Source organism: Lissotriton helveticus, chromosome 7 (assembly GCF_964261635.1).
Source record: "Lissotriton helveticus chromosome 7, aLisHel1.1, whole genome shotgun sequence".
Classification (NCBI taxonomy): Eukaryota; Metazoa; Chordata; class Amphibia; order Caudata; family Salamandridae; genus Lissotriton; species Lissotriton helveticus.
In genome coordinates, this window is record NC_136068.1 from 152,405,764 (window position 1) to 152,427,771 (window position 22,008).

At 51.1% G+C, this 22,008-nt stretch overlaps 1 long non-coding RNA gene across 2 annotated transcripts in view; it reads left to right on the forward strand.

The window, feature by feature from the left end:
• LOC144768276 (uncharacterized) overlaps positions 1-22,008 on the forward strand; it is a 337,152-nt gene that overhangs the window by 252,676 nt on the left and 62,468 nt on the right. The window lies entirely within an intron of this gene.

Below are 22,008 nucleotides of genomic sequence, written 5' to 3' on the forward strand. Positions count from 1 at the left end.
GCAACCATCAGGCCCAACATGACCCAGTCCAGCTGTCTATGGGTTAAGTCCACTGCCTCCCATATGTTCAATAAGCAGCAGCGCGGGTCGGGCAGCAGGGAGGTAGCCATAGTCTGGGAGATAGTTCGCATCACTGCTGTCCAGTACCTGGCCAATTGCCCACAATCCCAAATTGTGTGATATAACGTCCCTCTTTCTCCACAGCCACGGAGACAGTATTCGTGTTCAGTTTTCCCTATCTTGTGCAGGACCGTCCTAGTATAGTATGTGCGGTGCAGTATTTTCAGCTGCACCAGCTTAAGCCTGGAAGGAATCGCAGACTCACGCGGAGACGAGAGAGCCTCCTGCCACTCCGAGTCGTCAAGGTCACCAACATCTGCCACTTAGCTGGAATGCAGTTTGGACAGCATGTCGGGGAGATTGTTAACTAATTTGCGGTATGTGTAGGAGGTGGCTTTTTGGGACATATGTTCAGTTAGCAGTCTGTCTTCTAGAGGGGTAGATTCCTGCAAATTCGTCCCTTCCGGAATGGCTGCCCTCAGCGCATGCCGTATCTGCATGTACCTGTAATGTTCGGACCTAGCCATACCATATTTGGACTGTAAAAAATCAAAATCTACGACTTTGTGGTGTTTCCAGAGGTCCCTCACCACGGAAACTCCTATGGCGTCCCACGCCTTGAATCCCTTTGTATTGCCCATGTAACCCAACCTGCACGAGTCCCACAGGGGTGTCATCTGTGTGATAGTGTTCGCGCACTGAAGATGTCTGTGTGCCTTATACCAGATTTGAATCGTGTGATGAGTCGGGCCTCTTAGCTCAGTCGGGATGGCTCGGCTATAAAGGTTTCTCAACAGGCCTCTGGATTCAATATTCTGCCTGTCCGCCATGTAGGCGGGTTCCGTTTGTGAGGCGTGCAACCAGTAGTTGATCTGCTTAAGGAGGGCAGCCCAGTAATACAATTCAATACTAGGGAGCGCTATACCCCCATCGTACCAGTCTTTCACCAGCTTGTTCTGAGGAATACGAGCCGGCTTCCCGTCCCAAAGCAGAGTAGAAACTGCCGCTGCGATGGCTTTAAAATAGGAGGGGGGTACCGGAAACGGCGAGTTTTCAAGGAGGTACAAAAAACGGGGCAGCGCCATCATTTTAAACAGGGCAGCTTTGCCCAAGAGAGTGAGAGGAAGGGAGCGCCACACCTTGACATCTCTAGTAAACCGTTCCGGGGGGGTTTCAAGTTTAAGACGTGGAACTGGTAGTGTAACTCAACGGACAGTCCCTCGGTAGGGGGGGGGGGGGCAGCCAGCAAGAATGAATAGAACTGATTTCGACCAGTTAATTCTATAGCCCGATACTCTCCCAAACTTCTCGCAAACATTGAGCAGTTCCGGGATCGATTTCTTCGGGGAGGTGAGATAGAGCAGGACATCATCCGCGTATAGCGATATCCGATCTTCCCACGTCGGTGACCACCGGATACCCCTAATGGATGGTTCCCATCTGACCCAAATCGCCAGCGGCTCCAGGACTAGTGTAAATAGCAGAGGGGATAATGGGCAACCCTGCCTCGTCCCACGCCCGAGCGGGAAGTCCCTGGAGATGTGGCTATTAGCCGCCACCTGAGCCAGGGGGCTGGTGTAGAGCAGTCGGACCCATGCGCAGAACTGGGGGACGAAGCCCATGTGACGAAGCACAGCGAACAGATAAGGCCACTCTACGGTGTCAAACGCCATAGTGGCGTCCAGGGAAAGCAATACCACCGGCTCCTGTATATACTCTCGGCGAGCCAATACCGCTTGCAAATGTCGCAAATTATGTGAGGTATTACGATTTTGCATAAAGCCGGACTGATCTGGGTGCACCAGAGTGGCAAGGTGGGGGGGCCAACCGCTGCGCTAATAATTTGGCGAGGATCTTTGGTTCCGCATTGAGCAGGGAGATGGGGTGGTAAGAAGTACACTCCTCCGATGCCTTACCAGGTTTGTGGATCGGGATGATTGTGGCCAAACGTTCATCTTTCGGCAGCATTCCTACCTCCAGGCTGTCCTTGAACATGTTAAGGAGGTGGGGGGCTGTCATCTGGGCTGTTTGTTTGTACAGTTCCACCGGGAGACCGTTGGGTCCCAGTGCTTTTCCAGACGCCAGTGCCTCAGTCGCTTCTCGCACCTCCTCCACGGTAATATCGGCCTCCAGTAAAAGCGCTGTCTCAGGTGAGAGACAGGGGATCGCCAGATCCTTAATGTAATCGTAAGCCTCCTCCGCCGAGTACCTCGCCTGGGGAGCGTATATCGCCTCGAAGTGATCAGCCAGCAGGTCAACTATGACACCGGGGTCAGAGGTCGCACCTCCGTCAGGCAGCGCCAATTGTGCAATGACCCTTCCCGCCCTTTCTTTTTTATCGAGCCAAGCCAGCATCTTTCCTGCCTTATCGCCCAGCTCGTAAACCCTGTGTCGAGTGGCCTGAATCGAGGACCTAACCAATTCCTTCTGATATGCCATCCATTCTATTCGACACAGCCGGACCGCCTGGGCAGCTCCCCGGGATGGATGGGATTCCTGTCTAGAGATGGCCATTGCAAGGGCCTCCTCAAGGGTGCTAAGTTCTTGCTGCTGCGTTCTCCTATGGGCCGTTACGGATGCGATCGCCTGCCCCCGCAACACCGTTTTAAACGCTTCCCACAGGGTACTCCGAGAGTCAACTGAGCCCGCGTTCTCCTGGAAATAGTGCTCAGCAGTAGCAGAGAGAGATTTTTTCAATGGGGTGTTCTGCAGATAACTCGCATGAACCGGAAACATACGGCACCTATGGGAGCGGTGGTTCGTGTATGTGAGTCGTAGCGGGGAGTGGTCGGAGATCCCCCTGGGACAGATGTCCACCTCTTCGACCCCACGTAGTCCCTCCCCTGATATTAAAATGTGATCAATCCGTGAGAGGCAATTATGTGTCGCTGAGTAATAGGTATAGTGCCTGTCGTAAGGGTGTTTGTTTCGCCAGCAGTCCGTCAGTCCCAAGGCGTCCAACAGACCGGCGAGTCGCCCGCCTCCCCGCATCGTCGCAGCCTGTGGGTGTCTATCAAGCGCATGATCCACAACGTCATTAAAATCGCCCCCTAAAACCAGTGTCGCCGTCGGTAGGGCCAGTAGAAAGGAAGCTAGGGCAGTGTGAGCCGCGGCCTGTAGGCCAGGCGGAATGTAGACGGACACAAAGTTGAAGAGTTGGCCCTCCCACTGTATCGTCACTGCTGCGAAGCGGCCCTGAGTATCCATCTTAGTTTGTTGACATATCATTGGGAAGTTTTTCCGTATAAGGATCCCAGTCCCCCTAGAGCCGGAGGAGAAGTCCGCATGAGTAATGAATTTATACCCCCATCTATCCATCGCTCTAGAGGCTGTGCCCACAAGATGGGTCTCCTGCAGCATGACTATCGCCGGTTTACAGCGTTTCAAATATTGTAACACTAGGCCTCGCTTCACCTTATCGCCCAACCCCCTAACATTCCATGTGAGTGCCGTCAATGTTGGTGAGCGGGAGGGACGTGTCATGTGGAGCTCAGGTATAGCCATCACGTGTGTCGCCATCGATCAGGGTGCGGTATAAGTCAGGAAGGAACGATCCCAGCAGAGCATCGTCGCCAATTAAAGTGTTACCTTCACGTAGTGCAGTGTATCCTGTGTTGTGCCATAAAATACTACAATAAAATACGAAAACCAGAACCAAAACAACCAACAAACCCCCCCCACACCCCTCCCTGCCTCCCTGCTGCACGGGTCGAAAACCGCCCGCCTCCCCCAACTTAGCAGAGCGCGTTGTCCCACCCCAACCCATTGTACTTGCTTGTCGGGGATATGAAGCTCTGCAATCCGAAGGCAGCTCCATGTGACCTCAGCCGCCCTGCACAGAGCGGGGACCAAGAGTTCTCAGGCAGTGTACTGCACATGTCCGCCGGCACTCACTCCTCCGGATACTCTCTCTCCTCCAGACCCGTTTCCGCAAACAGGTCCTGGCTATGGCCTTGTGACGCCACTTGGTCCGACTGATTCATTGTTCCTCTTTCGCGTTGACTTCTGCCGTCCCGCCTAGGTGCCTCCACACGCCTCCACCCGTCCAGCCAGTCCCTCGCCGCCTCCGGTGTGTCGAAGAACCACGCTTTGTGATTGTCCACGACTCTCAGTCTTGCCGGGAATAGCATGGAGTATGGTATGTCCTTGGCCCGCAAGCTTTTTTTGATGTCGATAAAAGTTTTTCGTCGTCGGGCCACCTCAGCTGTATAATCAGGGAAGAAAGCTATAGTGGAGTTCAGTACCTTGATAGGGGCGGAATTTCTGGCAGTTTGAAGTATGGCATCTCTATCTCTGAAATTAAAGAGTTTAGCCAACACCGGCCGCGGCGCCGCCCCTGGCTTCGGCGTCCCCCCGGGGACCCTATGCGCCTTTTCAACAGAAAAGAAACGGGAGAGACCCTTCGGCTGCAATTTCGTCGTGATTAATTCTTCCACATACAAATCCATCGTGCGTTTGCCCTCCGACTCCGGTATGCCCAGGATGCGGACGTTGTTCCTCCGCGACCTCCCTTCTTGATCGTCCAGTCGTTCTTGCAGCTTCTTGGCGACCGCTTCCAGGCGTTCAGTGGCCAACTGCAGTTCAGAAGTGTCCTCCACCAACGATTTAGTGACCACTTCCACCTGGGCCACACGCTCCGTCATTTTGTGGAAATCCGCCCTCAGTAGTCCAACATCAGTAGAGATTGCTCCCACTGTCGCTTGCACACTCGTAAGCATTTTCATTAGATCCTCCAACGTTACTCGCTTTGTGCCATCATCTTCTGGACTCTTGCCCGCGGAGGGGCGACCCTCCGAATGATGTGCGGCAGTTTTCTCGAAGGCATACTTCTCCAGCTTCGCCTGCGCCGCAGCGTTCCTGGGACCTCTGTTTGCCATTGCGCCCGGTAGACAGCACGCTGGGGGCAGCTTCACAGCACAGACATTCCGCCTCGGTAACGAGATGGCGTTTCGCGCCAAAGCACCACCACTTCACAAGGCGTGCAGGTCAACAGCGCTATTGGGCAGGAAGCAGTGTGCAGCCAGACCTCCACCTCCTCACAGGGGAATCTGCAGGACCCCCTACCTCACGCTCCTGGGCAGTACTCGACGATCTCCTACCTGATGTTATCGCCACTGACTCACGCAGCGCACTGCCGGGCGCAGACCGGAGAATCAGCGGGCATGGAGGTGGAGGACGCGCCTCTGAATACGGATGCTCGCCGTCTCCCGTGGCACAGGAGCAAGTGCAGCCGCCTCCGCGCACCGCACCCAGGGACCGCTGGCACAATATTCGGCAATGGCGCCGTTGGCCGATGTGGGGGCCGGCGGCACTTCCCGCCCGCCCGCCCAGCCGGTCAGATGGGCCCTCCGCCTCAGGGCGCTCTACCAGGGACCAAACAGTCTGTCACACGTGGGCACTTGAAAGCGTTACTCGTGCAACGCAACAGTTCGGCAGGCAGTGTCTTTACTTGCACTATGCAGCCAGGCAAAGCGAGCGTTCGAGTCACACCATCCCCCTCCAGGCTTCGTGTCGTCTGTAAAGCAGTTTACAGGCCATCCGTGAGGTATGCCAACCTCAGAGCAGTGTGGGTGTGCAGCGAGGCCGTTGGCCGATGTGGGGGCCGGCGGCACTCCCCGCCCGCCCGCCCAGCCGGTCAGATGGGCCCTCCGCCTCAGGGCGCTCTACCAGGGACCAAACAGTCTGTCACACGTGGGCACTTGAAAGCGTTACTCGTGCAACGCAACAGTTCGGCAGGCAGTGTCTTTACTTGCACTATGCAGCCAGGCAAAGCGAGCGTTCGAGTCACACCATCCCCCTCCAGGCTTCGTGTCGTCTGTAAAGCAGTTTACAGGCCATCCGTGAGGTATGCCAACCTCAGAGCAGTGTGGGTGTGCAGCGAGGTCGCATAGCGGTAAATCCGCGGCCGGTATGGCGCGTCGCCGCTTGAGGGCAAAACTATCTCCGGTGCGTTCCACCGCCGTCAGCGGCCCCTTCCGGCCAGGTCCTCCGTCCCCCGGCCACTTCCGGTCGGGCTGCAGTGGTGCGGCAGGCCGGTGCTTGCACACGCGGCAGGGCCCCTCCTGGACCGTTGGATCTCCACCGGCTATCCTCGCCCGATTTAGTCCGGGGTAGCGTCAGCAGGCGCCGCTTATCTCCCGCACTCCGATTCCGCGTCTGAAGGTACACTAGTGCCGGATGATCATTCGGATTAATGACAAAGGAGGCGCCTCGGTGTCAGAGCACTCGCGCTACGCAGCCATCTCGGTCGGCTCGTAGCCACGCCCCCCAAAACGATACATTTTTAATAACAGTACATGCATGGACAACTAGTGTGTCACAGTTGGCAACCACAGTGACAACATGTGCATTCAAATCAAAAGACATTTACTATTCCGGGGCCCCAACTTGGAACAGTGCTCCTTTCCTTGTTGGGGGTGAAAATGTAATTGGTGCCATAAACCATTGGTCCGATGAATGGCGTTCTTGTATAGAATGATCTTCTCAGTGATGGGATAAATAATTTTTTTTTTTCAGATGCGCACACCTAGTTTTATTTTTTTGACAACCAGTGCTTGAGGTATCATTAGCTATTGCGCTTTCTGAAAGCCGCTTTGGTGGAGTTTCCTGTGCCCTTCTTAGTTGTTTTTTAAAAACATATTTTTATTAATTTTCTTGACGTTACTATTCACACAAACAATTGTGCATAGCGTGTACATTACACTGCAATAGCGAGAACAAATACTAAACTATTCCACCTGTTCCTATCCCCATACAGACACAGCCTTACATTGTTATACATGCTTGGCAGCCAGCACTACAGTATAAACCTGTATCCATAAGAACACAGTTATATTCCATATCCTTTGTTCTGTATATGAGCGTACAACATCCCGCATTTTGCCCATCCTATTTTTGTTAGCGACATCCGTAAGTATGTTTGGGTTCTTGTATTGTGCCTGCACGTCTGTAGGTATAACCTCTTACAACATAGCATTCCATTCCAGTGAAATGGACTTCTTACACAATCCCCTATGTTCCTCCCGCTTAAGTTCAGCGCCCTCTACCCCATCCAACCATTTCATTATACCACTCTAATACTGTAGGAGAGTAGGGTCTGCAATCCTATGATCACCCAGATTTTTGCTTTTTGCTGCACTGGTTTACGACTTTCCCTGGCTGTGGGCCTGCTAATCAGACCCACAGCCTAGCTGTTCTCTCTATCCAAATTGTACTCAGGTACTGAATTGGCACTGGGCCCTCTCCAAGTCCCTGTACCCAGGGCTGAGGTGTACCCAGAAGTCTCCCAGGGGCTGAAGCATGTATTATGCCACCCCTGGGCTGACTAACTAAACTGACACAACTGGCTGCACGACAGCTGGGGCAAGGTGGTGTACTCACCCTTTGCTTTAGATATAGTATACCTATCTCTAACCCTAAAATGGACACACAGATCTCCTATCAGTCACTCCTATGGCAGGCCTTAACAATCCTGAAGGCAGAGTGCTTGGAATCGTGTGAGATGGTGCTCTGGCATGAGCTGAGCCTGTCTGCGGCTTTCGGGATCCATCCCTTAGCCGTTTCCATGATATCGCATACCATATACTCTTAAGTGCATTATAATCCTCGCGGTTATATGCCAACTCTGGTATCGCTTTATCAAAACATGTCGAGTAAGGTGTCATACGAATTGGAATACTAACCCCTCGCCAATTCTGGCGACGGGGTTAGCATTCCACCCTTCTAGAGGGACACGACATGTATGTAACCCCTAACCCCGGTTAAAGTCAGACAGAGCCTTAGCATCCACAAAATGGATGCTGCCACCGAGACACAAGTCTGCCCTCCTGCTGCTGGGAGTCCTCCCAGAGCAGGAGATAAGGACAAAGGGTTTCCTGCCAGGGGCGGTGCCAGCACCGTCCCAGACAGGATTTTGTGTATTGTAGGTAGGCAGGGCTTCAGAGGAAGGTGACTGAAACTGGCACCCCGGTGCTCACTGTGCATAGGCTGGCTTGAACCAGTTCCAGGGACACTCCAGACCCTGTGCTGGGGAAAAGCCCGCCAAGGAAGTGGGTGTAACCACCCCCCTCCTGGTCCCACCCCTAGGGCAGGACTTAGTCGCGTGCCAGCCCCATTTTCCCAGATAAAGGTAGGAGCAGGCCCCCTTCCAAATTAGATCATCTTTGAATCCTGAAACTACTTTCTACGAAAGGAACTCAAGACTTCTTCCTAAGATTTCTCCCTTGTGGCTAAGGAGTAGTCACCCTGCATCCGCAGGCACCATCAAGAACACTGCGGTCTGCTGCACGTCCTTCCTCCGGAATCCGACTGCCCAGCTCGACGAGAACCGGCTTCCCTGGCACCTCTGACCTCTACCCACCTCTACAGCCAAGCTGAGAACCGTGGGTGCGACGAGACCTCGAGGGACCGGCCATCTTCAAGACTGCACGACTTCTGCACAGCAAGCCCGCCGAGTAATTTCCTGGTGAGTGCTTTGGGGTCCGAGAAGCCCCGACCCTGAGCAGCTCCAGCACCGAAGTGCAGCCTCCCAGCATCTCCACGATCTGCGTGGGGCCCTTCTGCTTTTTGCTGCTCACCGCGTTGTTTGGCTACTAGCCCGCTGGCTTGTGGCCTTCTGAACGACGCCCGACGACATCACTGCTGCTGGTCTGGTTGCTCCAGGCTGGCCCTTGCTCCCTCTCCGAAGAGGAGCACCCCGGACCCTCCTGGTCCACTCAAGACGCCATTTTGAGTCCACCGCGTGGGCTTGAATTAGCCAAGGCTTGTTGCCCAATCCTGGGTAACTTCGACGCCGACAGCTTCATCCATCGTGGGACAGCTCGCCTCTCCATCCTGGTCGCCGACAACGCCTCCTGGTCCGTGAGATCTGCAGAGCCAGCGTCGCCCACTCACCTAGTCGAGGTGACTGCCATCCGGTGCCCTCCTGGTGCCCACTGACTACTGGCTAGTAGTCACGAACTTGGTCCCCTCTGCTTTCAGGTGTCATCCATCTTCCAGATCCAGGCTTGGATCAACTCGAACTATCTTCACTGGTCGCCTGCCAGCATCTTTTCTTCCAGGCTCCTGGTCCGGCAACGAGGATTCCCGACGTCTTTTGAGACCTATGCAGCTGCAGCCCCTGGGCTAGGTAACTTCGGCATTTCGGTGCCCCAGCATAGCCTCACTATCCAAGGGTCAGGATCCACTGTCGTTTTCTTCCTACCAGGTCGGGTTCGCCCGTAAACACTAACTTTAACTTTACTAGCTTCCATAGACTTTGTCCCGCATCCCGCGTGAGAGTGCACACTCTGCACCCGAGTCCCCTAGGTCTCCTAGAAGTAATCTAACGATTCTATAGTCAAGTCCTAGCGATTCCAAAGCCTATTAGTACTGTACTTACCTGCTAGTAATTTCGCATTCCACTTTTAAAGTATATGGTTTTTCGTGCCCCTCGGGCATTTGTGTATACCGTGCTAACTTAAGTATTTTCGTAAGAGTTTTGTTGTGTGCCTAGCACCCTGTCCTCATAAAGAGTACAGGGTTGTTGTGATTCTAATAAATACATTGTTTATTTTCATAACACTTGTGTGGTGTCCTTTCACTGGGTGTTCAAGGGGTAATGTGATGGTAAAACAGCTGGCTTAACACGCCCTCTAGAGTCTTAGCCTTAGACTGCTCGTATCCATGCTACTAGGATAGCTGGTCTATAAGGTTGACTTACAACCAATCATCAATAAGGGTTGTTTGGACTGATATATAGTGATCACTAGAATAGTGAACACTGCACATCAGGCCAACTTCTCACATTGGTGAGCAGCGGTTGGGATTTGAGCTTGCTGTTGTTTTACCACACATATCCTAAGAATATCTTGTGAAAGATCACATAAGTACTAAAGGTACATATAACTTAGCTTAGAATACTCTGAGTTCTACTGAACCAGCTGTTGTAGCTCCTAGGGCCTAGCACACCCTAAACTACAACTCTAGCAAGGGATCAGTAGGCAAACATATAGTGTAGGTAAGTGCACCACTTACACCTCACTAGAAAAGCATGTCTACCCAGGGAGAATCTACTGAGACTCCCCTGGTCAGTGTTGACCCTCCACAGGTCACTTCAAGATATGCAGCTCTCAGTTTCCAGGAGATGAGACAAATCTGTGTCTCCAGAAAACTGAAGCAGGGGTCTAACCCCACCATTCCCTTTTTAATAGGTCTCTTAGAGACTTATGATGCGAGAAAGCTTTCTCAGCTAGATGGGAATATGCCAGCCTTAGAGGGTACCTCTGGGGATCCAGACCTCCCCAACATTGCCAATGCAGTTGAGGAGGAGGATCAAGGGGAACTCTCTGGGGACGAGGTAGACAAAGGTCTTGAGGTAGTCAGAAGGCTAACTAGGGCCAACTTAGACTTGCTTGGGCTAGGGTCTGGGGGACCCCCAGTACTGACCCTAAGTAGGCCTAACCTTGGAGTTAGGAGAGATAGATCTCTTTCTAGGGACTCCAATAGATCTCTGCACTCTAATGCCTCTTCTCAGGGGAGAAGGAACTCTCCCCAGAGGAGATTGACTTCCCCTCAGAGAATTGGAGCATGAAGCTAGGATGAGACAGGCTACTCTGAGGATTGAAAGGGGAGAAATTGCCCTGGCCAAAGAGAAGCTTGCCTTGGCTAGAGAGCAGCAGATGAGTGGGTTAGCTCCCACTGGTGGCAGCAATCTCCCAAGAGATAGAGAGAAGGGTTTAGATACTAAACACCTGACTAAGATAGTGCCCCCCTTTAAGCAAGGGGATGATATCCAGAAATGGATGGCTGCTTTGGAGAGGGCCTGCACTGTGCAGTGCATTCCCCGAAGTCAGTGGGCAGCTATACTGTGGCTCTCCTTTGATGGTAAAGGTAGAGATAAGCTCCTCACTACAAGAGTGGAGGATGCTAATGATTACCAGGTCCTGAAAAATGCACTGATTGATGGGTTTGGTTTAACCACTGAGCAGTACAGGTTGCTGTTCAGAGACACCCAGAAAACTCAGTCTCAGGACTGGTCTGACTTTGTGGATAGTGCCACTAAGGCTTTGGAGGGCTGGTTGCTGGGTAGCAAGGTTACAGATTACACAGGATTGTATAATCTTATGATGAGAGAACAAATTTTAAACAATTGTCAGAACCAGTTGTTGCACCAGCACCTTGTTGATTCAGATCTGACCTCTCCCCAAGAATTGGGAAAGAAGGCAGACAAATGGGTCAGGACAAGGATCAAGCAGAACCAGAACCAGAACCAGGGTGGTCAGAAGAAAGCAGACCAGAAGGGTAAAGCAAAGAGTGAACAAAATGACCAGAAGTCTTCACCAGGTCCCCAACAAACCAAAGAGGGTGGGGGTCAGGCTTCCCAGAAGAAGAAGACTCAAGAAGGCCAGTCAAAAAGGTGGTGCCAGTACTGCAAAAGTAAATCTCACTGGTTTAGTGAGTGCACCAAAAGAGGAGGACAAACTCCTGCCACTACAGCCCCTAAGGCAACTGCACCCCCTAGTACAGTCAGTAGTGGTAGTGTACCTCCCAAGGCATTAGTTGGGTTAACCTTGGGAACTGAGGGGTCTGACAACTTAGTTGGCACACTCACTCAGGCTGTCCTTGTCTGTACAGGGGATATGGATATAACCCCTGAGATAAGTCCCAATACTTTGGGCAAGTACAGGCAGACGCCTTTAATTAATGGCAAAATGGCTCAGGCCTATTAGGGACACTTGTGCCAGTGTCACCATGGTGACACCTAACTTTGTGGACCCTGGACAGATCATGCCAGGTACTGATTTCCTGGTGACCAATGCCAGCAATGTCACTACTAGTCATAGTGTGGCAATTGTGGCTTTCTCCTGGGGTGGAGTGAAGGGACAAAAGAAAGTTGTAGTCAGTTCAGACCTCCCAGTTGATTGTTTGTTGGGCAATGATTTGGAGTCATCACAATGGTCAGAAGTGGAGCAGAGGACTCACATGGAAATGTTAGGCTTGCCAGCACATGTGCTTGCTGTGACTAGGTCACAGGCCAGAAAATGCCCCACTGAACAGGTGCTGGATCCTGAAATTATGGACCAGACACCTTCCAAGAAGAAGAGCAGTAAGGGTAAGGCTTTGCCTTCCCCCTTGCCCCAGGTTGAGGATCAAGTCTCTGAGGAGGCTGATCTGAGAGAACTGAGGGAAACTGAGCCTAAAGAGCTTGAACTTGATCAAGTTGAGTTTCTGGGCTCAGGGGGACCCTCCAGAGCAGACCTGGGGAAGGCACGGTTAGACTGCCCTTCCCTTGAACCCCTCAGACAGCAGGCTGCTGCTGAGGCTGCAGGGAATGCCACAGGTGCCCACAGGGTATACTGGGAAGATGGACTCCTGTACTCTGAGTCAAGAGACCCCAAGCCTGGTGCAACCAGGAGGCTGGTCATCCCCTTGTCTCTGAGAGGTTTCCTTCTCACCTTGGCCCATGAGATTCCCCTTGCAGGTCATTTAGGTCAGACAAAGACTTGGGACAGGCTTGTCTCACACTTTCACTGGCCCCATATGAATGAGAATACCAAGGAGTTTTGTCGCTCCTGTGTCACTTGCCAAGCCAGTGGTAAGTCAGGTGGCACAACAAAGGCCCCCCTCATACCACTACCTGTGGTGGGGGTTCCCTTTGAAAGGGTGGGGATTGACATTGTTGGTCCAATGGAACCCCAGACAGCATCAGGGCACAAGTTTATACTGGTGGTAGTGGATCATGCCACCAGGTATCCTGAAGCTATTCCACTTAGGACCACTACAGCACCTGTAGTGGCAAGGGCCCTAGTTGGAGTGTTCTCCAGAGTGGGCTTCCCTAAGGAGGTTGTTTCTGACAGAGGTACAAACTTCATGTCAGGATATCTGACTGCAATGTGGAAGGAGTGTGGTGTGAACTACAAGTTCACCACACCCTACCACCCACAATGCAATGGGCTTGTTGAGAGATTCAACAGGACCCTCAAAGGGATGATTCATGGGCTACCTGAAACTCTTAGGAGAAGATGGGATGTCCTGATCCCCTGCCTCTTGTTTGCTTACAGAGAGGTCCCACAGAAGGGGGTTGGCTACAGCCCTTTTGAGCTTCTGTATGGGCATCCTGTAAGAGGACCCCTGTGTTTGGTGAAGGAAGGATGGGAGAGACCTCTCAAAAAGCCTGCAACCAACATAGTGGACTATGTACTTGGTCTCCGCTCCAGGATGGCTGAGTATATGGAAAAGGCATCTAAAAACCTTGAGGCCAGCCAAGAACTTCAAAAAGCTTGGCATGACCAAAAGGCTGTTCTGACTGTGTACCAGCCAGGGCAGAAGGTGTGGGTGCTGGAGCCAGTGGCCCCAGCAGCTCTGAAAGACAAATGGTCTGGGCCCCACACCATCATTGAGCAAAAGGGAGAGGTTACCTACCTGGTGGACCTTGGAACTCCCAGGAGCCCTCTCAGAGTGCTCCATGTTAACAGGCTCAAAGCATATGTTGACAGGAAGGACATGAGCTTGCTCATGGCCACAGATGAGGGACAGGAAGAAGAGAGTGACCCTCTCCCAGACCTGCTCACTCAGAATCCTGATGATGGATCAGTTGATGGTGTTGTCTTTTGTGGCAGCCTCACTGAACATCAGCAACAGGATTGCAGGCAAGTCCTGCAATCCTTCAGACATATGTTCTCTCTGACACCCAGCCAAACTGATTGGTGTACCCATGATGTTGACACTGGAGACAGTCTGCCTGTCAAGAGTAAAATCTACAGACAGCCTGATCATGTTAGAGACTGCATCAAAACTGAAGTGCAGAAAATGTTGGAGCTGGGAGTCATTGAGCCCTCAGATAGCCCTTGGGCTAGCCCAGTAGTTCTAGTGCCAAAGCCTCACACCCAGGGTGGTAAGAAAGAGATGAGGTTTTGCGTAGACTACAGAGGCCTCAATGCAGTCACTAAGACTGATGCCCACCCAATACCAAGAGCAGATGAACTTATAGATAAATTGGCTTCTGCCAACTTCTTAAGTACATTTGATTTGACAGCTGGGTATTGGCAAATCAGGTTAGCTGAGGAGGCCAAACCCAAGACAGCATTTTCTACCCCTGGAGGGCATTATCAGTTTGTGGTAATGCCCTTTGGACTGAAAAATGCACCTGCCACCTTCCAAAGGTTGGTGAATCAAGTCCTCACTGGGCTGGATGACTTCTGTGCAGCATATCTAGACGATATTGCTGTCTTTAGCTCCACCTGGGAGGATCACCTGGTCCACCTGAGGAAAGTGTTAGAGGCTCTGCAAAAGGCAGGCCTCACTATCAAGGCCACAAAGTGCCAGATAGGGCAGACACAGGTTGTATACCTGGGCCACCTGGTAGGTGGAGGCCAGGTTCAGCCACTGGAGAGTAAGATACAGGCCATCAAGGACTGGACTCCTCCAATCACCCAGACTCAGGTTCGAGCTTTCTTGGGCCTGACTGGGTACTATAGGAAGTTTGTCAGAAATTATGGGTCCATAGTGACCCCTCTTAATGACCTGACAAGCAAAAAGATGCCAAAGAAAGTTCAGTGGACAGCAAGCTGTCAGAAAGCATTCAATGACCTAAAGCAGGCCATGTGCACAGCACCTATCCTAAAGAGTCCAGATTACTCCAAGCCATTCATTGTCCAAACAGATGCTTCTGAGTTGGGTGTGGGGGCTGTTCTGTCTCAACTGAATTTTGATGGTAATGATCAGCCTATTGCTTTCATTAGTAGGAGGTTGACACCCAGAGAGACAAATTGGTCAGCTATTGAGAGGGAGGCCTTTGCTGTGGTCTGGGCCCTGAAGAAGCTGAGAGCCTACTTGTTTGGCACTCACTTCACCATTCAGACAGACCATAAGCCCCTCTTGTGGCTAAATCAGATGAAGGGTGAAAACCCCAAACTGCTTAGGTGGTCCATTACCCTACAGGGGATGGATTTTACAGTGGAGCATAGACCTGGTACTGATCACAGCAATGCTGATGGGCTCTCCAGGTATTTCCACTTAGAGCAAGAAGACTCACCTGGTCAAGGTTAGTTTATTGTCCCAAAGTTTGGGGGGGGGGTCATGTAGGAGAGTAGGGTCTGCAATCCTATGATCACCCAGATTTTTGCTTTTTGCTGCACTGGTTTACGACTTTCCCTGGCTGTGGGCCTGCTAATCAGACCCACAGCCTAGCTGTTCTCTCTATCCAAATTGTACTCAGGTACTGAATTGGCACTGGGCCCTCTCCAAGTCCCTGTACCCAGGGCTGAGGTGTACCCAGAAGTCTCCCAGGGGCTGAAGCATGTATTATGCCACCCCTGGGCTGACTAACTAAACTGACACAACTGGCTGCACGACAGCTGGGGCAAGGTGGTGTACTCACCCTTTGCTTTAGATATAGTATACCTATCTCTAACCCTAAAATGGACACACAGATCTCCTATCAGTCACTCCTATGGCAGGCCTTAACAATCCTGAAGGCAGAGTGCTTGGAATCGTGTGAGATGGTGCTCTGGCATGAGCTGAGCCTGTCTGCGGCTTTCGGGATCCATCCCTTAGCCGTTTCCATGATATCGCATACCATATACTCTTAAGTGCATTATAATCCTCGCGGTTATATGCCAACTCTGGTATCGCTTTATCAAAACATGTCGAGTAAGGTGTCATACGAATTGGAATACTAACCCCTCGCCAATTCTGGCGACGGGGTTAGCATTCCACCCTTCTAGAGGGACACGACATGTATGTAACCCCTAACCCCGGTTAAAGTCAGACAGAGCCTTAGCATCCACAAAATGGATGCTGCCACCGAGACACAAGTCTGCCCTCCTGCTGCTGGGAGTCCTCCCAGAGCAGGAGATAAGGACAAAGGGTTTCCTGCCAGGGGCGGTGCCAGCACCGTCCCAGACAGGATTTTGTGTATTGTAGGTAGGCAGGGCTTCAGAGGAAGGTGACTGCACGTGGCACCCCGGTGCTCACTGTGCATAGGCTGGCTTGAACCAGTTCCAGGGACACTCCAGACCCTGTGCTGGGGAAAAGCCCGCCAAGGAAGTGGGTGTAACCACCCCCCTCCTGGTCCCACCCCTAGGGCAGGACTTAGTCGCGTGCCAGCCCCCTTTTCCCAGATAAAGGTAGGAGCAGGCCCCCTTCCAAATTAGATCATCTTTGAATCCTGAAACTACTTTCTACGAAAGGAACTCAAGACTTCTTCCTAAGATTTCTCCCTTGTGGCTAAGGAGTAGTCACCCTGCATCCGCAGGCACCATCAAGAACACTGCGGTCTGCTGCACGTCCTTCCTCCGGAATCCGACTGCCCAGCTCGACGAGAAACGGCTTCCCTGGCACCTCTGACCTCTACCCACCTCTACAGCCAAGCTGAGAACCGTGGGTGCGACGAGACCTCGAGGGACCGGCCATCTTCAAGACTGCACGACTTCTGCACAGCAAGCCCGCCGAGTAATTTCCTGGTGAGTGCTTTGGGGTCCGAGAAGCCCCGACCCTGAGCAGCTCCAGCACCGAAGTGCAGCCTCCCAGCATCTCCACGATCTGCGTGGGGCCCTTCTGCTTTTTGCTGCTCACCGCGTTGTTTGGCTACTAGCCCGCTGGCTTGTGGCCTTCTGAACGACGCCCGACGACATCACTGCTGCTGGTCTGGTTGCTCCAGGCTGGCCCTTGCTCCCTCTCCGAAGAGGAGCACCCCGGACCCTCCTGGTCCACTCAAGACGCCATTTTGAGTCCACCGCGTGGGCTTGAATTAGCCAAGGCTTGTTGCCCAATCCTGGGTAACTTCGACGCCGACAGCTTCATCCATCGTGGGACAGCTCGCCTCTCCATCCTGGTCGCCGACAACGCCTCCTGGTCCGTGAGATCTGCAGAGCCAGCGTCGCCCACTCACCTAGTCGAGGTGACTGCCATCCGGTGCCCTCCTGGTGCCCACTGACTACTGGCTAGTAGTCACGAACTTGGTCCCCTCTGCTTTCAGGTGTCATCCATCTTCCAGATCCAGGCTTGGATCAACTCGAACTATCTTCACTGGTCGCCTGCCAGCATCTTTTCTTCCAGGCCCATGGTCCGGCAACGAGGATTCCCGACGTCTTTTGAGACCTATGCAGCTGCAGCCCCTGGGCTAGGTAACTTCGGCATTTCGGTGCCCCAGCATAGCCTCACTATCCAAGGGTCAGGATCCACTGTCGTTTTCTTCCTACCAGGTCGGGTTCGCCCGTAAACACTAACTTTAACTTTACTAGCTTCCATAGACTTTGTCCCGCATCCCGCGTGAGAGTGCACACTCTACACCCGAGTCCCCTAGGTCTCCTAGAAGTAATCTAACGATTCTATAGTCAAGTCCTAGCGATTCCAAAGCCTATTAGTACTGTACTTACCTGCTAGTAATTTCGCATTCCACTTTTAAAGTATATGGTTTTTCGTGCCCCTCGGGCATTTGTGTATACCGTGCTAACTTAAGTATTTTCGTAAGAGTTTTGTTGTGTGCCTAGCACCCTGTCCTCATAAAGAGTACAGGGTTGTTGTGATTCTAATAAATACATTGTTTATTTTCATAACACTTGTGTGGTGTCCTTTCACTGGGTGTTCAAGGGGTAATGTGATGGTAAAACAGCTGGCTTAACACGCCCTCTAGAGTCTTAGCCTTAGACTGCTCGTATCCATGCTACTAGGATAGCTGGTCTATAAGGTTGACTTACAACCAATCATCAATAAGGGTTGTTTGGACTGATATATAGTGATCACTAGAATAGTGAACACTGCACATCAGGCCAACTTCTCACAAATACCGATGGTGATTTGGCAGTCTTCCATCTCCTAGTAATATTTCTCTTAGCTAATATCAGAGCCAAATTTGCACATTTGCGGACAGGGCTTCCTTTTGGACCCAAGCCTAATACATTGTACTCCAATGAGACACTGTTCCTTATCGGTGCAACACTATTCACTATTCTGTGTACTGATGACCAGTAATAGGTTAATCTCGGACAATCCCATGACATATGTAGTAAAGCTGCACTTGAGGAGTGGCATCTGGGGCAAGTATCCGCCGTGTCTGGAAACATGAAGTTTAATTTGTACGGGGTCAAGTAGGCACGGTGGGCAATCATGAGCTGTATGAATTTACATTTTGGATTCCTGGATACCTTTCTTGGGTATTCCAGTAGTGTTCCCCATTCTTTATCAGTGAGCACACGACCTATGTCTGTGTTCCATTTGTCTCGAGTGGTCTGGAGGGACACTGCAGTGTGTATTCGAATCCCTCGGTACAACCATTATGTCAAATGACTACCATTGCCCATAAAGTATTGCATGTGAGTTAACTCGTGAGTTGAAGGTTCCGTCCCTTCTGGGGCCTGAACAGTTCAGATGTATCGAGTGATATTTGCATGGAGCAGAAATAGTATGTCCGGCACCCCCTGTGCTCTCACAAATGTGTCATGGTTCATCAATGTTCCATCCGTAAAGAACATGCCCACTATGTTTTGTGCCCTACTTAGTTCATTGGTTACGGCATGCTTACAGAAAGGGTGGTCAATCTAAAGGTGCCATCTCAATATAATGTAGTTATCCAGTATTATGGGTATCTTTCATAGATTCACATGCCTGAATCATTCCCCGTCGTCGGGGTGGGAGTCCCCGGTAAATAATTATAGTAATGTCACATGGACATATACTTAGTACTAGGCCAGAGGCCTCACATTAGTAGCCTATCTAGGTCCTTATGTAAAAAGGACCAAACTTTGGCCAGTAGCCAATCAGCCCTTATCACCCTCCTGACCTTCCTGGAAGGAGCCCTTGTCCCTCAGATTTTCTACCGCACGTCGTGCTGAAGGGAGTCTCCACTGAGCTCTGCTCAGGTTTTTTCCTATATCCTTTTATCCTTTTATTCTTCAAGTTTTGGTAGTAAATATGACTACTACTCCTAAAAAAGGGCTTTTTAGACCCTGTGCCTCTTGTAGTAAAATGAGGTTACATATAGAGGACAAACATGAAGATTGCCTGTATTGCCTCTATCCTCAGCATTCTGCCAAGGAATGTAAGATTTGTCGCACTCTCCCGGTCAAGACATTGAAGGACAGGGAAGGGCGACTGCTTCTGTGGCTCCAGAGACTAAAGAACAAAGAGCAGGTAGTCTCCTCAGGTGAGAGCGAGTGTTCCTTCAGGAGCTTCCACTCCGCTTCAAAAAGGCCTGGACAGTCATCTCCAGATCAGTCTGTGGCGCCTCCTCACAAGAAGCCAAAGTCTATTGAGAGTCATCCTAAGGTCAAGCCTTCTCTTCAGATGACAGAATTCAAAAAGCCTGCTATAATGTCGTCTAGCCTGCCTGTGACGTTGTCGACAGTCTCCATTTCGACATCCACGGCGTCTACTTTCTCCATGGCATCGACTTCTACCACGTCGACGACGATGGGTAGGTCAATATCTTCTGTCATTCCTGTCACAAAATCGTCGTCGTCGCCTTTGACAGCGCTCCCGTCGACGTCTGCTTCATCATCAGCGAAGGCAAAGCTTCCAGCGTCGACGAAAATCCCATCGTCGACGAGGACTTCCTCGTCGACGAGGATCCCATCGTCGACGAAGATACCATCGTCGACGAAGATCCCATCGTCGACGAAGACACAACCTTCGACGAAGATACAGCCGTCGACGAGTTCCTCATCGGCGAGGACACCGTCGTCGACGAGGTCGTCAACGCCGCCGTCGACGACGAGACCGTCGACGACGAGACCGTCGACGGCGCCGTCGCCGTCGACGGTGGCATCGTCGTCGTCGAAAGCTACAGTGTCGACGCCGCCGTCGACGAGGATGTCGTCGTCGTCGACGAAGACATCCATGACAATGAAAACACCTGAAACATCAAAAATAGTAGACGCTACACCATCAACAGACACCGCGTCAAAGGATTTACACTCCAAGGGCTCTCCCTCATTGAAGTATACCTATACACACTTTAAAATGTCGTCATGTTTGGTCACACCAGAGATGACCTCACCCAGCAAGGTTCAACAGTTGTTGCCAACGCAGTTTTTAGACACAGAAGATCCAGAAGATCAGTCCATGTTTCCCATAGCATCCAGTCCCTCTCATCTCAACATCAAGATTCATGAGAGTTTGGACTGTGAAGATTTTGAGGAAATTACAATTCAAGAATCAATTCAAGAGCATACCACTGTTCAGCCTATGGTGTGCCTTCCGGCTTCAATTGTTTCTGACCTACAATTTCTGATTTCAGATTATAAACAAAGATTTCCATCATCTGCTCCTGCCTCTGGAGTACAGGTACCACAGGAAACACCAACTCCTAAACATCGACAGCGGCCTCTCCCGCGGGATGTGCATCAGGAACAAGAGACATTTCCTCCTCAAATTTCTACGGATGAGGAAGATTATGAGGAAGAAGTGAGAATTGATGAGGCCCAGGATGAAGAGGGCGAAATACATAATGACGATGATATGGATTCTGATGATAATACTAACCCAGATCCAATATCCCCAGACCAGGTACAGGACGATTCAACCCCTGAGGACTTAGGGGGATTCCATAATATCGTATGAAGAGCGGCTGCAAGATTCAACATCCAAATAGCATCAGAAACGAAGGACTGTTTTCTTCACGATTTCAAAGAACCCTTCAAAAGGTCAGCTCGCTCCATTCCAGTAATCGATTATATATGGGAGCAAGGACAAAAAATAATGAAAACTCCTCTCTCTCTTATTCCAGTGCCGGCTAGACTTGAAAAGAAATACAAAGCCCCAGACACTGCACCCGCATGTTTGACTGGTCAAACTAAACCTGATTCAGTTATATCTCAGGCCGCTCAGCGGAAGTCCAGCAATCCGTCAGCGACAATGACCGCTCCTCCTGATAAAGAAGGAAGAAAGCTTGATGCCATTGGCAAGAGATTTTCCTCTATGTCCGCCCTATCAATCAGGGCTGCAAATTCTCTGGCTTTACTAGGTCGCTATAATCGACAGATATGGGCAGATATAGCCCCATATCTGGGGGCAATTCCAGAAGACCAGAAAGACGAGGTTAAAAAGATTTTGCTGGAGGGTGAACGCTCTGCTTCAGAGATGATAGAGGTGGCCCTGGATATTGCTTCCACAAGGTTCCGTCAATTGGCGGGAGCAGCAGTTTTAAGGCGCCAGGGCTGGCTTAAAGCCACAGCATTCCGGCCTGAAGTGCAAGCCAAAGTCCTCGACATGCCTTTTGATGGGGAGCGCCTTTTCGGTGAACATATTGATGACATGCTACAAGGCATTAAGAAGGATACCGAAACGGCGAAAGCTCTAGGCACTCTACAATTCAAGCAGAATTCCTTTCGAGGGTCCAGAGGTCGAGGACAACAGTCTCGTGGCAACTATCAAGGTTACAAGTCCTCTTATAATTCTTCCCAACAGTACAAACCTCAATATCAGCAGAGGCAACAACAACAAGGACAATCTTCATATAACAAGTCGTCCTTTCGAGGAAGAGGAGGAAAGAAAGACAATAACAGACGTCAATGACTGCTTTCTCCAGCTGGCCTCCACCTCTTCTTCACAGTTCGTAGTTGGAGGAAAAATTACCAACTTCCTTCACAATTGGAAGAAAATTACTACAGATCGTTGGGTGTTGCAGTTAGTCCGCTTCGGACACACTCTGGAGTTTCTGGAGCATCCTCCTCCAAATCCACCATGTCCGGCGCAACACAAAAATCTACACATACTTCAACAGGAACTCTTGCTAATGCTTCAGAAAAAAGCAGTGGAAAGAGTTCCTCGAGAACAAAAGGGGAGAGGATTCTACTCCCGATTCTTCCTGATCAGAAAAAAGGAGAAGAAGCAGTGGAGACCGATACTGGATTTGAGAAACCTAAACAAATACCTCAAGAAGCAGTCTTTTCGTATGGTTACCCTTCAGGAGGTATTACACCTGCTCAATTCAAAAGACTATATGGTATCCTTGGACCTCCAGGATGCCTA